Here is a 19,865-nt window from a genome sequence, read left to right as displayed (position 1 = left end):
CTGACAATGACGTTCAATGAGAAAAGAGATGAGGTGTGATACATCTTACGGTGTGTCCGTTCAGCAAGATAAGACTCCCGCAGATCTTGTACATATTCTTCTCACAATTCACCACTTGTTGTAGGTACTTCTGCCAAGTTTTTCTTTACGGAAACTGCGAATGAATATTAAGCGGAAGTCAATTTAAAAAATCAAGTAATATATCTTTTACATTGAATTAATGGATAATCCTGTCGTCAATTTAAAAAACTAAGTAATATATCTTTTACTGACCGATTTTCCTCACTCTGATAAATATTTGATTTAGGATCAAACATAATATGATATAATTATATAACTGAATAATAAGAAAATAATCAAATTAATGACTAAATGATAGATATAAGATCAAATTACTGACTAAATGTCAGATATAAGATAGTTGGTAATAAGGTGTGTTGTGAAGTCATTAGGGTTAGAGTCATATTCATTTTGGTCACGGTATTGATGGGCTTAGCCTCTCTGGCACCAGCACTGACATCGCCCCCTATTGCAATAACACCCAAGGCGACCCCAGTTCAATTCCCAGCAGTGCCATCACCGCAGATCTTTCGCAGGGCTAGGATTTCTCCGCTTAATATCGTATTGGATGCCCAATAAGCATTGTTTGGGGTGATTCGTAGTAGATGGGGCGGGGCGATTCTCAGAATCGCCCCACCACCCGGCGATTCTCAAAATCACCCCATCTGCTACGAATCGCCCCAAACAATGCTTACTGGGCATCCAATACGATATTAAGCGGATTTCAGAGGGAATTTTGATGTTAATTAATTTTGGCAGGAACAAACAAAATAGTTTTTTAGTAAAAGTTCAGTTTTGATCTGGAGTGAAGAGCAGATCGCTCCAATGCGGGAGGCGTTCAGCCTATTCGACATCGACCATGATGGGCTGAACTGGGAACCGTGATGCGATCCCTGGGGGAGAATCCCACTCAGGCGGAGCTTAAAGAGATCATTAAACGTGAAGAGATCAACGACACCATCGACTTCCCTCGCTTCGTGGACGTGATGAAATGGAACTTGAAGGGAGGGAGCTTCCATGTTCAACTCAGGGATGCCTTTAAAGCCCTCGATAAAGAGGGCACTGACAAGATTTCTGCCAGGGAACTCCGTCATATTCTTACCAGCGTCGGGGAGAAGCTGGAGCCGTCAGAATTCGATGAGTGTATTCGAGAAATTAAGGTCGATTCTGATGGAAACATCTGCTACGAGATCGAGTTTTAAACAAAACAATATATTTTGGTTTTACATTTGATTAATAATCAAAGTAGTCAGACCTGGATTTTGGGAGCTTTGTAAAATATTCTTATATGTTATGTTATATAAAAAATAAACATAGGGAAAATTGATACATAAATTATAAATTTTGAAGTAAACAACTTTTGATAGATTGAACATGATGTATGACTTGAGTTTAAAATTTTGAAACTTCTTGATAGATTAAACATAATGGATGACACAACTTTTTGATAAATTGATCATAATAGATGACTTTAATTTGAGCAATTCTGTTCTGATGAGATAAAATAGTTTATATTTTTCATTTGCAAATCTGTAATTTGCAATTTGCAATTCTTCGTTGATTGCATAAAATAGTTTGCATTTTCCATTTGCAAATCTGTAAATAATCACAAATGGATTCCCTGCTCTCTTTGGCTAAGAAAATTGTTATAAACCAAATCAAGTCCAAACGTACGCAAGCAATGTTTGGTAAATGAAGGCAACCAAGTGCTTCAAGACTTGAGATATAGGGTGAGGGTCTTTCGACTATTTTAGTTAATGACTTGAAGTTGGAATGTGATCAGGCTATGTCAGTTAGGGTTTGTTAGGCTGAGTCAACAACTCACTTAATTCATTTTGTTTAGGGTCTGTTAGGCTCATTTTGTTTGAATGCATGAGGTTAAAACAATCGTTTTTGGGAGATTTGGGATCGTTTTGACTAGATTGGTGTTAATAAATAAAAATTTCAATAATTTCTAATAAATTGATATGGTTTAATTCCACACATCATTATTAAATTGATAAATAGACAAATCACTTGGTGGAAATAAAAAAGTTTTTCGAAGAAGCTTATCTTTTATCTCTTTGCATAGATAAGATTTGTTTTCGCTGATAATTCTGTTGAGATGAATTGATTACAAGGGAAACAAGTGTGTAAGCAAGTCTTAATCATATAAATGAATTTCACATGTAGACTTGAACATATATAATTTTGATTTTTTTTAATAAATATAAAATTAATTGTGTTTGGATGAATTTTAGTGTTTTTTTCTTCACTTGATTAACATTGGTAGGTGTTCTTTTTATATATTACAATTCACCATTATTAAATAGTTGAGTTTGTTTTATTAATTTTGAAAATTGGTATAAAATTGATATAAAATGTTTTAAAGTGATTTCATGTTTGTGAAAATATTGAATTTTGATAAAAATGAATGTTGAGTAAAATGATAAATACATTCTGTTTTATAAAAGTGACATGGGCGTTGAGTATGTGCTTGCATTACCATCTTTTCTTAAATGGTATTTGAAATAGTTATTCAAGAAAATTTCTAAACATTTCAGCCTTTCATTCAGCAAAGAATTAATGCTCTTCAATTTCTTCCAGATGCAATGCAAGAAATTGGGTTGAAGAAAGGGGACTTTAGTGAATCACGTGTGGCAAAAAAGACAAAGGAACCCCAGCCACCATTACATGGAATGTTTGGAAATACATACATTGGGAGATTCACAGACATCAAAAACCCATTAGAAGAGGAAAATGAGCAAAAGGAAACATAAAATATTACGGAAGAAGACAATGATGAAACTCTAGAGGACGAAGAGTTTGGATTACGTGACATTGTTGATTAAATTTAAGTTATGCTTGGAAATCAAGCTTTGCAATGTTTTGACTTTGACATTTTATGAGAAGAATAAACACTCAATTAGGGTTGTTATACGTTCAATATTTGTAATATGTGATTTTTGCATTGATTTTTAAGTTAATCATTATTTTTTGAAAAAAAAAGTGGTTATTATTATTTTTTTTGACATGAAATTCATAAAAAAAGCTATTATTTAACCATTTTTTGTTAAAATTATCGTATAAAAATTGTGATTTTGACATGTCAATTCTAGCAAAAAATTATCAAAACGTGTAGTTTTTTAGTTATATTTATGTTAAAAATGGTTATTTTTATGTCCATCGTTAAAAAATATTGTTTTTTAGAAACAATTATTTCCTGTGGAGTGAAAAATTAATTAAGGATGTATAAATATGTAGAATATCGAAAATTCTAAATATCGACCTCCTAATTTAAAAATGAAAAACAATAAAAACCTTACTAAAAAAAAAGTTAAAATTAAAATAAGAAACAAGAAAATGTGAAGAAAACAACCACTTCAAAAATGATCAAATCTACAAATTAATTATTTACATTTTATACATTAGAGAATTTAAAGCCAAAAAATAGGTCTTTTAAAAAAAGGGGGTGATGCAGAATACTAACTTTTTTAAATCAGCATGAAAATCACTACCATCCAAAAACTATGCTCTAAAAAAACATGTGCGTTCTGCATCACCCCTTTTCAAAATCAGGTCACTTTTTTGTTATCTCTACGAAACGAGTAACAATATCAGTTCCCGTTTCAAAGTTTACATAGATTAAATTTTCAGACTGGATGCTGCTTGTACACAACAATACATATGAAGGCCTCGTTTCATCAAATTTTCATATTGGACTCATCAGAAACTTTGAAACTTAAACTGCATCAACCAACATTCAGTTAATCTGAACAATCATATCATTGTCACCAGACCACTGTGTTGAACCCAGAAACCTACATCATCATTCAGAACTAGCTATAACCTCAGAAATCATGCATCATAATGTATACACTTCTTTACTGAACCCAACCTGCGTGTATACGGTACTTCCTTTAATAAAACCTACGTATACCTTCAAAACTATTGAAACAAAAACTTCTGATTCAAGTCTGTACCAATCAACAATATACTGAGCATCTACTGTCAATTTACAGAGCTTTGCACAGGAAATAGCAAAGGTCACCCTTCTCACTTATACAATCAATCAATTATATACCAAATTCCTTATGCATTCAGTTTTACATTTAGATCTAAGAAGACTTCATTGGCAGACAACAGTAAAAAAACAGAACTGATCAGATAGATCAGTTAGATTTGAAGCAAAGGCTTTTCTTTTGTCTACACTACTTGGAAGAGTAGAACTTGTGTGTACACGCGCTTTTACCGAGATGAACCAACATATAGATCTACAAATATTAACTCATAACGTCGTTGCTATTCCGAACTTCCGACAAACTCAGATCATGAAATTTAAAGAATAAAACATGTGTACATAATCAAATCTAGCCCAACCAATATCAGATCATTCAATGATATGTCATTTCAAGTCTCATGATCCTGATCAAAATCACAAACATAACCCCTGCAACATAAAATATACTTCAGATAGAAGTATTCCTTAGAATACCATTCACTTGCACACCTTGGCCTAATGATCTTCTCCTCCTTATATAGTTTTAGGCCTTTCTCAATACCTCGGACCAAAACCGCTTAGGACCAATACCTTCGACCAAATACCTCGGACCAATACCTCAGACCAAATACCTTGGACTAACACCTTGATATTCCAATCTGCACGCGCTTTTCCTCTTATGAGAGTGCGTGTATATGTATACTCTCTTTTTGTTCTGTGGACCAGCATGTATATGTTGTTTTGACTAAGTGGACCTACATATACTTCTTAAACTGCTTTACATCAACCTTTTCCTTTACCTTCTTTATTCTGATCAATAGACCTTAGTTCTATCTTCATGTTCTTCTGTACCACTGCCATGTTACCTCTGAATATCCTTGTTGTACTGTGAGTTTCTTTTATCAAAACTGAATTGACCTGTGGGTGAGTTTCCATCAAGGAAAACACTTGTATCATAATGCCAACAATGAAGTCTTATTCACCTTCTGCCAAGGCCTACCAACCCCTAATCCAAATTTCTGTGTTGTAGCCATCGTGGACAACCACCTTGGCCAAATCCAACCATCCTAAAGTGTTGGACAAAGCCTTGGGTAGTGTGCACCTACCCTACACCCTATTTCACCATCATACATCTTCCGAGCACTTCATTTCACCTTGCCTACCTTCTTATGGCCTTCAGCTAACTCCCTGTATAAATCCAAGACACCCTATAGTAAACCAGGACATCTTGTAGCAGTTCCTGTAGAAGCTACAAGATCTCCTGTAGCAACCTGTTTTGAGAAGAAATGATAGTCTGAACATAGGGTAGGCCCTCCACTTGACTTCCATGCCTCTCAGTGCTATTCTAGACCAACTCTTCCATTCCTTTTCCCCTGCAAAGATCAGATTATTTAACTTAGCATTTACATTTCTAAATAAAAAATCAAAAGACTCTATTTCTGCAATTTCAACATGAGATAGTTAGTGCATGCATATATAAATCATAGAGTGGTAGAATAACTTTCCATGTCCAGTTAGTCCAAATAAGTAGATGATAAAATGCAAGGTTAGATTAGTTCTCTTTTGCACGTAGATTATGACATTTCCTAGCTAGATGATTTCATGGCATTTCATAGAATTTTCCCTTCAGTAAGTTTCATTTCCTAAATAGGCAAGCATTTAATTTCTTGATTAGTTGTACATTCATTGTTAGTAGTTAGGCTCCTTCTAGTTGATATAAGACTGGTTTAAAAACCCCAGTGGTCTATCGCCCCAATTGAAAAGAGACAAGAGTAGATTGGTGCATCTACTGTGCATATAGCATTGTCACCTCCAAGATTGTACGAAACCCCCGGTTGATAAAGTAAAGTTGGTAGCCCTAGGAGTTGCAACATCCTTGCTACAATATTGAGGCTCGTCACCTGTTAGGACACTTGTGGTGTAGACAATGTAACAAAAAATTTGCAAATTATGGTCATGATTTTGGAGGACCAAAAGCTCCTCAGTGAGGAGGAATGACTGAGGTGGTTCTAGACACACTAATAATTCAAGAGTGGCTATGGGAAAGCTCAAACATTAAAGTCCTCAGATTGAACTAAAATGAGGACCATATCATAGTGCTCGTCGCCCTGATTCCAATGGTGTGAACAACACTCAAATCTGAGTTCGTATGTTCAAGTTATAGTTGGTTAAAGTTTTGGTCAAACTTGGCCAAATGGAAGGCTTAAGGAGGCAACAAATTGACAAAGACCTGATGCACAAAATCTGGCCACTGGAATCAACGAATTTATCAAATACTTAAAAATACAGGTGATCCTTATTTTTGGAAAATTTAAAAATGGTCATATTGTTATATAAAACAAAAAAATATAATAATAGGGGTGGCGGGCTTCCACCCCTGCCACCCCCGCGTTGCAATGTTGCATTCATACTAAAGTGGGGTTAGTTGGCCACCCCTGGAAGACCCGCCCCAACCTTGGACCATAGTATATATAATGAAACATCCAAAGGGTCAGGGTACGTGTCGTAGAACGCACCCAAAATACAATGCATGGCCATTGTCGGGGCTGGCGAGGCTCAAACCTGCCCGACCAACTTGGGTCGACCCCCATCGGGCGACCCCAAAACCATATTATATTGAAATTTAAAATGATGGTTCCAATAAAATCTAATGACGCTCCATATATATACCATGGATGCCGACGGTTTTAACAAACGACGGACTAAAATAATATATGCCAAAACTATTATATGTTATGTGTGGTGCGGCGGGGTTTGAACCCTCAACTTCCCCCATGCTAAACACACTCTGCCACTGTTGGGTCAACGACCCATGCCTTGGCAAGTCTGTCTGAAAAACTATATAAATGCTTGATTTGCCATGCGACCGGGGGGAAGGGTAGTGGAGGATGACAGAACCATGAGAGAATTAGGGGTGGAACCATGAGTAAGGAATATTCCAAGATGCTCAAAATATTCCCTTAGAGGGCCACATTTGCCAGTGTCAGAATTTGACAACTTCATAGTCATTTTTGCACATTTTCTTGCCAGCAGTCCAATTGTGTATTATATTTCCCCATATGAGAAACAAACATTCAGGTGTCTAGCAGCAAGGAATCTTTGCAGAATTGTGTGGAATCTAAAATATTTTCTTAGAGGCTAATTTTTTACCAAGGAAGAATGGTGCTAACTTTATAGTCATGTTTCAAAGAATCTCGTAGGGAGCATAGTGGTGTGCTCATAATCTTCATCCGAGAAGCAAATTTTTCAGCCATCTTCAAGAAGGAATCTTTGGGAGAATCTTCAAGATTCATGAGGGTCCATAGTTTGACGGTGTCAGAAAGGGGCAAGGTTTATACTCGTTTGACACGATTTTGCACCACAAATTGAGACCGATCCACCATGCATGAATGATCAAGTGAAGGATTCACTTGAGGATATTTTGGACTATTTTGCAGCTCCCGAGGGAACATACATCAGATGTTTCAAATGTCATACAACCCCTCATCTTATGCTGCAATATGTGACCCACAAAGTGGTCATGCAAGAAGTTGCAAATTAGTTGGACAAGGGACTATAAGGAATTCTCCATATGAGGAAGAAAACCCCTTGGCCTATCCTTCCATTGCGAATCAGATTGTATGATTTAGAAAGTCACAAGGAAACAACAACCGAGATAAAATATTTGGATTTCCTACACTTCACCACCAAATATTTCCATGCATATGATCCCAGGAAGATTGTTAGGAAGCATTGTCAAGGGATCAGTCATAACATGGGGTATTCATCCTTTTCCAAAGACGAAGATGAAAATATAAATAACTAGTACAATTCTAGAATCAAGACATATACAATGTTGGCTTATATGGGCCTGACCCAGGTTCGGAAGAAGTATTTAGCCAAAAAAATCCCGCAGCTACCGGCCCTTTCGGCAATAGCCCACAGAGCGCAGACTGAGGTCTCACCCGAGGTACCAGGGGAGGGTGCTGGAACCAGGTTTCCGCACCCTGGGGATGTCTAGATGTGGTCTGGAGGTTTCGCACACCGTTCCGTAGCTTCGCGCTGCTCTGCTTCACGCAGATCCGGGCCCAGGATAATTCTTACTACTTATTAATGCGTTGTTTATAGATTCACTCTAATTTTAGGGTCTTTAAGCAAACATTTATCAGAGTTAACTAGTTCGCACATTCAGAGTACTCACAGATTCATATATATTCATAACATAAGCATATGCGCATAAATCAAACAGTTACATTAACCATACAACAACCAGGTCCGCAATAATTCAAATTTAACACATAATTTCAGAAGCAACTTATCTTTATTCCAACTTTATCACCAATACATCCAGATCCACCCTGCACACTCAGCTGCAGGGGTCCACGCACATAGCTGCAGACTCTTCTAGGTCTCTGCGCACACAGTTGCAGAGCCTCTATTCACTACCCAATACCCTCAACTCAGACTTACAGACGCTTTCAGACTTTCCTTCTCAAAAACCCATTACATATCAGATACAATATTTCATACCCAACAAAAGCTGCCTTCTACCCATAGAGCCTCGCTCTATTTATACCTTTCTATGGTCCGCGGACCAACTTACTTCCTATTATTCTATATTATTTCTTGGGCGGGCAACCCTTTGACTCGACCTTTTACATTTCGCGCTCCACATATTTCGGAGGTTTACAATATTTTTATCCTAATTTCTAGGCTATCAGACCCAAAACTATTACGCGGGACCTCTGCTACCCAACAGTCCCCCAACACAATCATTGTGACTCATCCCAAGTCACTCGTCAGTGCGGCGAGATGCGCTACCTTGGCTTCGCGGTTCACCTCCCTCTGAGTGACGCTCGTCGTCTTGCTACTCTGTTGTCTCCTACAATGCTTCGTTCGGCTCCTGCTTCGTTGTTTCTACCAATTCTTGCGACCGATAATGCTCATTCTGCTCTGCTCGGTTAACACAGAACACCCCCTCATAGGATTTTAGCTCGAGTGGGGGAGCCGCATACGGGACCTCCTTGTACCACCGTAGCCACTTCCTACCTTCATATCTTCTCTTCGCACTGTCTGCTGCAGCTTGTGTTTCAATTTTGCAAGACCTTTGCTACTGTCCGCGAGATCCCAATCCTCAAGGTACATTAGAGACGGCTTATTAACTGCATTTCTACCAGTGGTCTCCATCTTTCCATCCTTTCTCTTTTCTGTTGTATGTCGCCGGCCTGCCCCCGCGCGAGGCGGTGACATCCAGACCAATTTTGCTTCGTGTCTCCCATTTTCCGGTACATCCCCTATTGATGCTGAACTCTGCGGGATGCCTGCAGCTGTCAACACGATGTTCCTCAGAGAGTCCTGCCTTTCCATCGGCCATATCACCATCCTCGGGCTTACTCCTTGCACAAAGATAATGAGAAGTTCCATATCAGTAACTAGCTTGTGTTTTCCAGAATTGTAGGTTGCCTGGTGGATGCCCCTTAGTGATTTATAAGTGTTTCGAATTTCAAATTCATTGGCTCCTGCTTGTTCTGGCATCCTCGTGTAAAACTTGTGGCAGTTCGTTCCATATCTGGCTCGTACTCCTTCTCTTAATTGCCCACCGCCCGCTCCCTTTTGCCGTAATGCAAACATCTTTTCATGAATAATGACAGCAATGGTCACCTCTCCTCTTAGCAACGCATCAGCGCACTCCTTTCCGTGCAATCGCGATCTTGGTGATGGGCCAAATCTACGCGTATCTTGGCAATCGCGCCTCTGTCCCCCAGACTGCTTTACCGTCCCGCACTCTCTTTCAACTGGCTGGAGCGGTGAGATTGTCCCTCGAACGGTTAGTCAAGCGGTCGGCCCACCCATGTAGAGCTTCAGGCGACTGCCATTCACTCTTCCCAGGAAGGGGTCTCCATTGAGTTTGGCAAGCTGAACCGCGCCCCCATCGGTAACTTCTTTGACGACATAGGGTCCCAACCAATGCATTCAGAGTTTGCCAGGGAATTTCTCGAACTTACTATTGTATAGCAATACTAGATCATTCTCCTTGAAGGTGCGCAGCTTGATATGGCGATCATGCCAGGCTTTCTCTCACTGTTTCTGTACTTGCTGATGGAATCCAGCCAAAAACCATTCCTCCTCCAGTTCCTCTAGCTGCGTGAGCCGTTCCTCCAAAGCCCCGCAGTCTGCCATACCTGTTATTGCCGCTATCCGTAGACTAGGCACAATATATTCCATAGGCATAATGGCCTCCTTGCCATAGACTAACCGAAATGGCATCTAGCCTGTCAACTTCTTGCACGTGGTTCGGTATGCCCATATCACAGCAGGGATGCACAAGTCCTAGTCATTTCACTGCGCATTACAAACCTTGGTCAACGCAGTCTCCAAGATTTTGTTGAATGCTTCAATGGTCCCATTCGCTTGCGGGTGGTATGGCGTACTCTGTTGGTGATATATCTGGAATTCCTCAGTGAGTGTGCTGATCGTTTCATTCAGAAAATGCATTCCCCGATCGCTCATGAGAATTTTGGGACATCCAAACCTTGTCAGTACGTTCTTGAACAAAAAATTCGCAGCTGTCATAGCCATGCAGTCCTTAACCGGCTATGCCTCTACCCATCGAGTCAAATATTCTGTCGCGGTGATGATATAGCGTGCGCCCGTCTTCCCTCGCAGTGCGATAGGTCCTACGAAGTTGATTTCCCACTTCTCGAATGGTTGTAGCGTCATCTGTGGCTGGAGTGGCATTTCATCTCTCCATGATGGTTTCCCGGTCCATTGACAGACGTCGCAGGCCCGACAGTACGCTTTCAAGTCCTGATGTAGGGTTGGCCACCATAGTCCTGTGAGAAAAATATTCTGGGCTGTGGCACGACCCTCATAACGTCTGCCAGCAACCCCCCCATGTGCTTCAGTCAGGATCTGTCCTCGCTCAAACTCCAAAACATACCTGTGTAATATTTCATCGTTGCCCATCTTGTAGAGGTGCCCTGCAATCATGGTAAAGTCTGTTGCGCGTATCACCAATTCCTTCTTCTGCTGAACAAAATATCCCTGTGGCGTGGTTCCTGTAGTTAAGAAATGGATTATATCCTCAAAGTGGCCATCCGCTACGTGCACTACATACCATTCAGGAGTCCGTCCTCTAAATTTGTGGGTTCTTCGCTATCTCAATTCGGGATAGGTGATCTAGGCCTGCGTTTAGACGTCCCGGCTTTACGACGACCTCGAAGTCATATTCCTGGAATAACAGCAACCACCTACAAATGGGCCCCCCCAACATAGGCTTATTCACTAGGTATTTTAGCGCAGAGTGATTGGTATACAGATAATGGCGGTATTTTTGAAGTGCATATACCATCGCTAATCCCTCTCGCTTGGTAGTGGAGTAATTCTTCTAAGCTTTTGATAAATGGTGACTTGCGAACGCAATTGGATGATCAATTCCCTCCGCTCTTGGTTGAGTAATTACCGCCCCTAACGCGATACATGACGCGTCGACATGCACATGAAATTCGACGTCCCATTTTGGAAAGACCAATATAGGGGCAGATGCCATCTTTTCCTTAAGCGTCTCCAGACTTTTGTTGCATTCCTCATTCCAGCAATAAGTAGCATCCTTCTTCAGCAACTATTCCATTGGAGCCGTGATCTGGGCATAGATTTTGATGAATTTCCGATAGTAGCCCGTGTGTCCCAGTGTGGCACATAGTTGTTTGACACTTCGTGACGCTTGCAGATTGAGTATGACAATGATCTTTGCCAGATCGACCATTAGGCCTTGCTTACAGACCACATGGCCTAGCAGGTTCCCGAATGGGACGAGGAAAGTACACTTCTTTAGGTTTAGCACAATCTGGTGTCGGCGGCAAGTATCCAGCATTAACCGTAAGCTCGCTACATGTTTCTTAACTAGTCCGAACACGGTCCAGTCATCAAGATAGACCTCTAAGAACTTGTGTATAAATTCCTTGAATGCCGCTACCACTATTCGTGAAAATATCACTGGCACATTCTTCAGTCCAAAGGGCATCACCATGTACTGAAAACAACCCCATTCAGTGGCGAACGTTGTTTTACTCCTGTCCTCTGGTGCGATCTTGATCTGGTGGTATCCTGAGAACCCATCCGTGAAGGAGTAGGCTTCCTGCCCACCCACATTTTCCAGTACCTCATCTGTAAATGGTGTTGGAAACGGATCGTTAACACAAGCATCATTGAGCTTCCTGAGATCCACGCAAATGAAAATCTCACCCTTATGTTTCTTCTCCTGCACAACCATCGCACTTACCTAGTCGGACTCCTCGACTGGTTCAATGATTCCTACTGCCAGCATCTTGTCCAGTTCTTCGCGGACCTTTGCTTTATATTTTGGATTCAATCGGTAGGGTCGCTGCTTAACTGGTTTCACGTCTGGCTTCAATGTTATCTTCATCATTCCCAGGTCTCCTAGGATCCCTTTTAGCTCCGTGATTTTTTTTGGGAATAAATCTCGATATTCCCGAAGCAATTCGATGACCTTCTCCACTGTGGCGTCATCCCAATAGTCCCCAAGCGTTGCATATTTCGGCTCTTAACAATGTAAACTTTGAAATGGGAACTATAAACTCAAAATGGGAACTTTGGCCAAAAAACCCCGAAAAAACATAAAAAACAGTGCTAAAAACGAAAAGTGTGTATACTGGAAGGATGTTTTTATTTTTTAGGCGTCAATTTTGAACATGTTTTAAAAATGGCAGTGACTACGAAATTTACTATGAAATTTTCGTGGAAAATATAGCTTCAAAACAAAAGTGATGATACTGGAATGATGATTTTTTTTTTAGGGTCAATTTTCAAAAATTTTAAAAAATGCTAGTTAAACCAAATTTTTATGTGCCAAACAAAGTTGTTTATGAGGAAAAAAGCACATTAATATTTTTGGTAGAATATCATTTTTCTTTCCTAAGTATAAATTCAACATGTTTTCAACCATAACATGCTAGATACAAAAGAAATTGAATTTTTTTCAACTATAAAATTAAAAAACCATGACATTATGAACAAATTACATTACTAAATGAATTCAAAAGTCATTATTTGTATATTGAATAAAACATACATTATATCTCTAATTTAATATTGCATTGTAGATATTTTAAATAATAAAATTTATCATAATTAAGACATATAATCCAACAACATAAAAATGCCTCATAACTTCTCATTTAACAACATATGGAAATCATTAATTTTATTTGAAGATACGATGCATACATCAGTTATATAAACTGTCTTAAACAATTATTCAAAATCACTCATATTTCCTTGCACACCATCAGAATTCACATCTTCAGATGAGTGACTAGATGTTGACGAAGATGTTCCATATTCTTCTCTTTCATCAACTAGTTCCCCATCTGAGTCCACATGCATGCCCAACATTTCGGGTTCCAAAATTCTTCTAGATCTACGACTGGTTTCAGCAGACTGCCATCTCAACACTGTTCCTTCTGGTAACAACCTTTTCAGAATCTCTATTGTCTTGAAGCGAAGAGTTCCTCTCTTTGTTAAATTGAAGTCATAAACAAGTATGTCAACATCCTCCAATTTTAATATGTCTGTGCGGCGGCGATTTATATTTGTACCCTTTATTTTTCTCTTTCCACCATTTTTTTTGTCAACTACCATCTCTCTATTATACACACCATTGAATGGGTGTGTATTTGTGGCATACCAATGTACTTCAACACTTGTAACATCCTCATTTTCTGTAACGACCTTTATAACTTTAGCAACCTAGAATGGATAGCCATTGGGATCTCCATCTGCTGGCACTGCAATCATGCAACCCTCCTTAATATCCTGTACTGAACCCCTGTAAAGGTCTTCCATGGCTTCACGTTGTGCACGAGATCTTCTAGAACCAATATACATCTCTCTTTCCGCTACCTGTGAAGAATTAATAATACCTTGAGATTGTTGCTGTTCAACAATGTTTATTTCCTCGTGTTCATTTGACACATTTTGTGGCTAGATAAATGGATTTTTCAAAGGTATATCTTCATTTGTTGTTGTTGAAATGATATCACTTTGATTATTGAAAAATGACTCCCACCAAACTGAATCAACAATGTCAAAGTACTCATATGTATATCTAATACATTTTTTAATTTCTTCCAGGCAATCAGAATAATTTATATTTCTATTCTGTCTGCGTGCATTCTGAACTTCACCAACTGATTGTAATAACAATATTTTTGATGCAAATATTGGATGATCTGGAATGAACTTCAAAAATTGCAAACCTGATGACGGTGACCATTTTGTAGTAGTTGAATACTTCTTGCCCCATATTAGTGTTTTCCGATCAATTTTTTTGATACGAAATTGATGTTGGAAGCTAATGTCATTAAGTTGTTCAATGCATTTCCCCTCACCATATGATCCCAGAATAAACCTTCGCATGTCAACAGTTTCTTCCAACACATCAAAAGTAGGCTCTGGCATGTATGATTTCTTAATACATTCAATTAGTGATGGCAAGCTCCCAACTTCCTTCCTCCTCAATGTGATTGAAAAACGACTGAACATCTGATCAATATGGTCATGAGTGTGCCCAACAAGAAGGAAACCAACCTTTACCTTTTGAAAAATTCTCAATTCAACAAGCATGTTTAGATATCCCAAAACAACCTGATTTTTGTTTTCACAGCAAGTGTTGTCCAATTGTAGATACAAAACTTCAGGAAGATTACCAGACCAATGAGAAATCACATCATGAATTATGGTTATGGTCAGATTTGTATCATTATGAATATTTGGAGCTGTGAAGTACACCCTTGGCAACATTTTCCCATTGAAGACCATACAACCGACCAAGTGAAACTGAATAAAATTTTCTCCTGTAAATTTTTGGGTGTGCGAACAAAATGTGGTAAAAGTGTTTTCTTCTGGTCCATACCATCAATTATCAAACCCAAATATTTACTTGGATTATCATAACACTTCTTTTGATGCTTGTACAACTTCTTCCTTTCATTTGTTTGTTGTTTGCGATGATCCTGAAGTTCTTTGACAATTAAATCTACACAACATAAAAGAAATTCATTAAGAAATATGTTTTTATAGTTGATGACTATACAATTTTAAAAGTTAAAGTTATGAATGCTTACCTCTTTCTCACCCTTCACATTTGTCCCTTTTTTATTTAAGAGAAACACATATACTGCAAATCCCCATCCTTGTCTTCTTACGAATACAGAAATTGTTGAATTCTTTCTTCCATACTGTTAGCCTCCTGTTGCAACAGGTGTTCATCTTTCATGATTGACATTTTTACATGCCAAATATGTCATACTTTGCATGCTGCAATGCTCCATATTTCCAGAAAGAGGTCAAAGAAGAGGCCATGAAAGTGTGCCAGTGTAAATGCCACTGCTGTATTCCAATTTTGATGACTTAACCATTTTTGAAGAATGTTCTGTTAAGGGAAGTCCAAATAGCTTAATCTTGGCTTCCCTAGGTTTCAATTTCTTGCTTTAGAATATAGAGAATCAATATCTGTCCAAACAGCTTAATCTTGGCAGATTTGTAGATAGGTAGAGAATCAAAGAAGCCCAACTGCTTAATCTGGGCCCTTGGCAGAAATAAGTGCAGATTTAGATAGGAGGGCAGTCAAAATAAAAATTGTAAAGCAAGGTCTGTAAGTCTAAGTGCACCCAAACCAAAAGAAGAAAAAATGTTAGGTAAGTAGGCTGGGTAGGTACTTTTGAGGTTGCAGAATGTTGAATTGGATCAATTTTTGCGTTTTAAAGTGATATTGTAACTTCAGATCACAAGTACAAGGCAATTTTCATTTGGAGCAGGTCAAGCGAGGCATGTCTAACTCCCCCTTCTTCTAATTCCCTGAATCACTCACTAACTTCCCTGAAGAGGTCAAGATCTACTTGAGCCTCTTAGTTTCATCATGTTTCATAAAACATTTGCCTAAGTAGAGATCTGCTTTACTTAGGAGTGCTGATATCTCTTCTACAAGTTCTATCCCCCCTAATAGCCTAATATTCAGATACTTAGCTCTTTCTTCACACTTTCATATTAACTACTGACTCTATTATGTAAATCCCTATCGGTTTTCCCCTTCCCCTACTAAAATTATGTTAATAGCTCCCCTATATACTTATCCCCTCCCCCTGGTTGAAACATAACCATAAGTTCATTGGGAATTGCTAAGTTTATCTGAAACTCAGCAAGAGCCCTCATTTCCACCCTCAAACTATCTTTTCATGCATTTTACTCCATCACACAGCATAAAATTCCTTTCATGTGTATAAAAACCATCTTATTTAACTTGTTTTCACTCTCCCAAGGCATAAACCCCTTGTTTTGCCTTAAAACCCTTCTCAAACTGCATAAAATCCATCTTTCTGGGCTTTCGGACCCCTTCCGATGCCTTTAAAATCTGTTATAACCCCTTAAACCCACTTTCCTAATGTTTAAAACCCCCCCCGCCAGCTAATAAATTATTTAAATGCGCCGCGGGCCCCGTCCACTATCCCTCCGCCGCCTTGTTTGTGCCGCCGACCGTCCGATCGCCCGCACCACAGATCTACGGTGGGCGGGTGTTTTCATGCCCCGACGTGCCGAAGGTTAGCGTCCGGGAGATCGGCGGTTTTCCCGCCGTACTCCTGCCACGCGTCGCCCTCTCGGCTGTGGCGGAGCCCCCTCTACCGAAACCACCTATGCGGAAAGGCGGTGCGCCCGAAACCGGATACCACTCTCCCCTCCCCCTCCTGCGTCAGCGTGACGTCATCCTGCCATGTCACCATCCCGCGTCGGCCTCCTGCCACCGTGTCCTTGCCACGTACCTGCCACGTAGCTGCCACCGTACCACCACGTCACCTCCTCTGCCGTATCGCCACGTCACCCAGCCGTACTGCTGACGTCACCTTGCCACGTCACCGCTGTACTAGGACCCACCGCTAACGTCACCATCAAAAAGCGCGAAAGGCGCAAATCGCAGCCTAGGAAGCCCGAAATCAGAATCTGAGGCAGTTTTTCATGCGCGATTAGCGCCTAGCGCTAATCGCGCATGGCTATGAGAAATAGGCCGAAATGGAAAGCCCCTCACCGCTCGGCCTCCAGTAGGCCCAAAAGGCGCAAAATGACCAGAATTTCTTCGCGAAGCATACAGAAAGGGGAAAACACAATTTTTAAAGTAGCAGAGGGCTGAACAGCAGCCATAAAAGGTCGATGGGACAGTCTAAAGCACTCAGAAGACATTAAAGAGGCCAGGTTCAGCGCCAAAGTGTATCAGAGGAAAGATGAAGCGGCAAAGAGTATCAGTTCAACAACGTCAAAGTAGGTGAAAATTAAAAACCTCCATCAAAGTCAGCAAAGCAATTAAGGCCATTTAAAAGCTTATCTGGTCGGGATTAGTGCACATTAATGGCACCGAACAGCAGCAGGACCAAGTTAGAGGTGGAGATAAAAGACAAATCACAGTTATTACAGAAGGACCGCACCGAGCCACCTAGGACAGACATTAACTCAATTTGATACAGCTACCCTCAGCGCAGCTCAAAGATATTTTCATGCATTTATTTCTGGATAAGATTAGGTTAAAGTAATCATTTTCTTTTAGACCTGTTTAGGTCGGCTTTAATAGATTAATTTTTGATAATTTTCCCTATTTATACGACCCTCTGCATTGTAAAAAGGGTTGGTTGGTTGATAATCTTCATTAGAGACTCGCACTGGATATCTGAGATGTTTTACTTAATCAAAGATTGCTGAAAATCTTTGGAGGAATGACTGTCTGCTCTGTGTCTAATGGTTTGAAGAATTGAATGTGGAATTCTTGTGCTGCAGTATGAATCAATAAGTGTTCCTTACCTCTGTTATTTCAATTTCACATATGCTCAAGTCACTGAACAAAGGATTGGTTTAGAATTTGCTTATCTGCACTCTATACTCAGTGTCTATGGCTTCTTAATGTTTTCCTCTTGATTTAGGCATAAATATGAATTCTGTTATGGCTCATGTTTGATCTATTTCACATATGAATGAATGTTATCTAGGAATTCTTAGCTGCTCCTAGATAGGGCTCATTTATCTTCCTTCTGCTAACCTGAAAGAGAGATTCTTAATTGCCCCTCATTCCTTAGCCTTTAATCCATCTCTTTTACCTTGAACGATTGTTTCATATGTAGCTGTCTTGCTCCATAATTCCCTCTTGTGACCAAGAAAACGCACCAGCAGTCCTACTCCTTGACTCCACGCCCAATGGTTCTAAAACTTTCATGCTATCTCTGCCTCTTTACTTGAAAGCATCATCCTTCCCATCAAAATAAAAACAAAACCCCTTGAACTCAATAACTAGCCTAAAAACCTTATCCACAAAGCTAAATCAGAAAGAGAGAGCCCTCTCTGATTGTAGGTGGGCTAGAACCTGCAGTCCAAAGATTGGTCTGTGGTTACCTCGGCCGTATCCTTTTGATCTGACCAGAAAGACAACCTGAGTGATAACACATACTTTCAAAAAATATTGATATGTAATAAACCAACCATGTCCCTCAACACCTTCTGCATATTCTTTGTATAAGTTGTAGATTTCCCGTCTTGAAAAATTATCTGGAATATGTATTGTCTCTCTATTTGGCATACACTCTCCATGCTTTGAAAAGAAATCTTTCATCCATGACATTGCAGTATTTGATAATGGCCCAAACTGTCTTTTATGATGTATTTCTGAATAAAATGTGGAATCCTTTTCCAAATTTTCTTGAATTCTCGAGAGACGAAAATTCCCAATCGAATGAAACTTTTTGAAAGCTTTTCTAAAGATAAATAAAGTCCCAATATGATAATCATAACCTGAAAATGTAGATTGCATGCACCCAACTAAATAAGAATTTTGCATGCTTTTATTCAATGACAAAAATCTCTTCCTGCTTTCTAATGCAAATTTGAAATCCATATGTTTCAAGCAATCTTTTTGGAAACATTCACTTGAAATGAGAGCGCTGATAGAACTTCTTCTCGTCAGATATTTTGCTCTACCCCTTGTATAACTAGAACAACTTGAATTTATACGAAAAGGTCTGCTCCTACTCCTCGATACAATATTTCTTGGCAACATCTCCATCATTGGATCATCATTTGTATAAGGATTTTCATCATCATTAAGAGGAATGTTATCCACACTATGATCAGCTCTGCTTTTCAAATTTTGACTTGGAGGATATTCTTCATCTTCCCCTTCTTTAGTGCTATTGTCGTAGTCCTTAGAATTCAGACTGAATGGAAAATCTGACTCGATGTTTAATGGATATTCTTCCTCATGTGCATTGTTAGTGCTACTCTCATAGTCCATAGAGTTAGGACTACGTCGAAAATGTGACTGTTTACTTATTGAAGATGCTACATCCTGTCCTTTGTCACTGCTACCTTTATACTCATTAGAATTAGGACTAAGTGCATCATCCTGTCCTTCATCACTTTTGCTCTCATAGTCCTTAGAATTAGGACTAAGAGGACACAGTGACACTCCATTCTTTGGAAATTCATCATCATGCTCTTCATAACTGTTGCTCTCATAGTCCTTAGAATTAGGACTAAGTGGACATCGTGACACTCCAATCTTTTGAAATTGATCATCCCTCTCTTCATCACTGCTGCTCTCTTAGTCCTTAGAATTAGGACTAACTAGACACCGTGACACTCCATACTTTTGAAATTCATCATCATGCTCTTCATCACTACTGCTCTCATAGTCCTTAGAATTAGGACTAAGTGGACACTTTGACACTCTATTCTTTTGAAATTCGTTATCACGCTCTTCATCATTGTTGCTCTCATAGTCCTTAGAATTAGGACT

The 19,865-nt window shown here is 39.4% G+C and overlaps 1 pseudogene; it reads left to right on the top strand.

Moving 5' to 3' along the window:
- The first annotated feature begins 16 nt into the window (after nt 1–16).
- On the top strand, nt 17–1,262 carry LOC149230988 (putative calcium-binding protein CML7; annotated as a pseudogene).
- Nucleotides 1,263–19,865: the final 18,603 nt, after the last annotated feature.

This window comes from Pinus tabuliformis, chromosome J, assembly GCF_031772625.1.
Source record: "Pinus tabuliformis cultivar Carrire ecotype Pingquan chromosome J, CPIR1, whole genome shotgun sequence".
NCBI lineage: Eukaryota > Viridiplantae > Streptophyta > Pinopsida > Pinales > Pinaceae > Pinus > Pinus tabuliformis.
The sequence above is the reverse complement of the archived record's forward strand: the minus strand, read 5'-3'. Positions and strand labels throughout refer to the sequence as shown.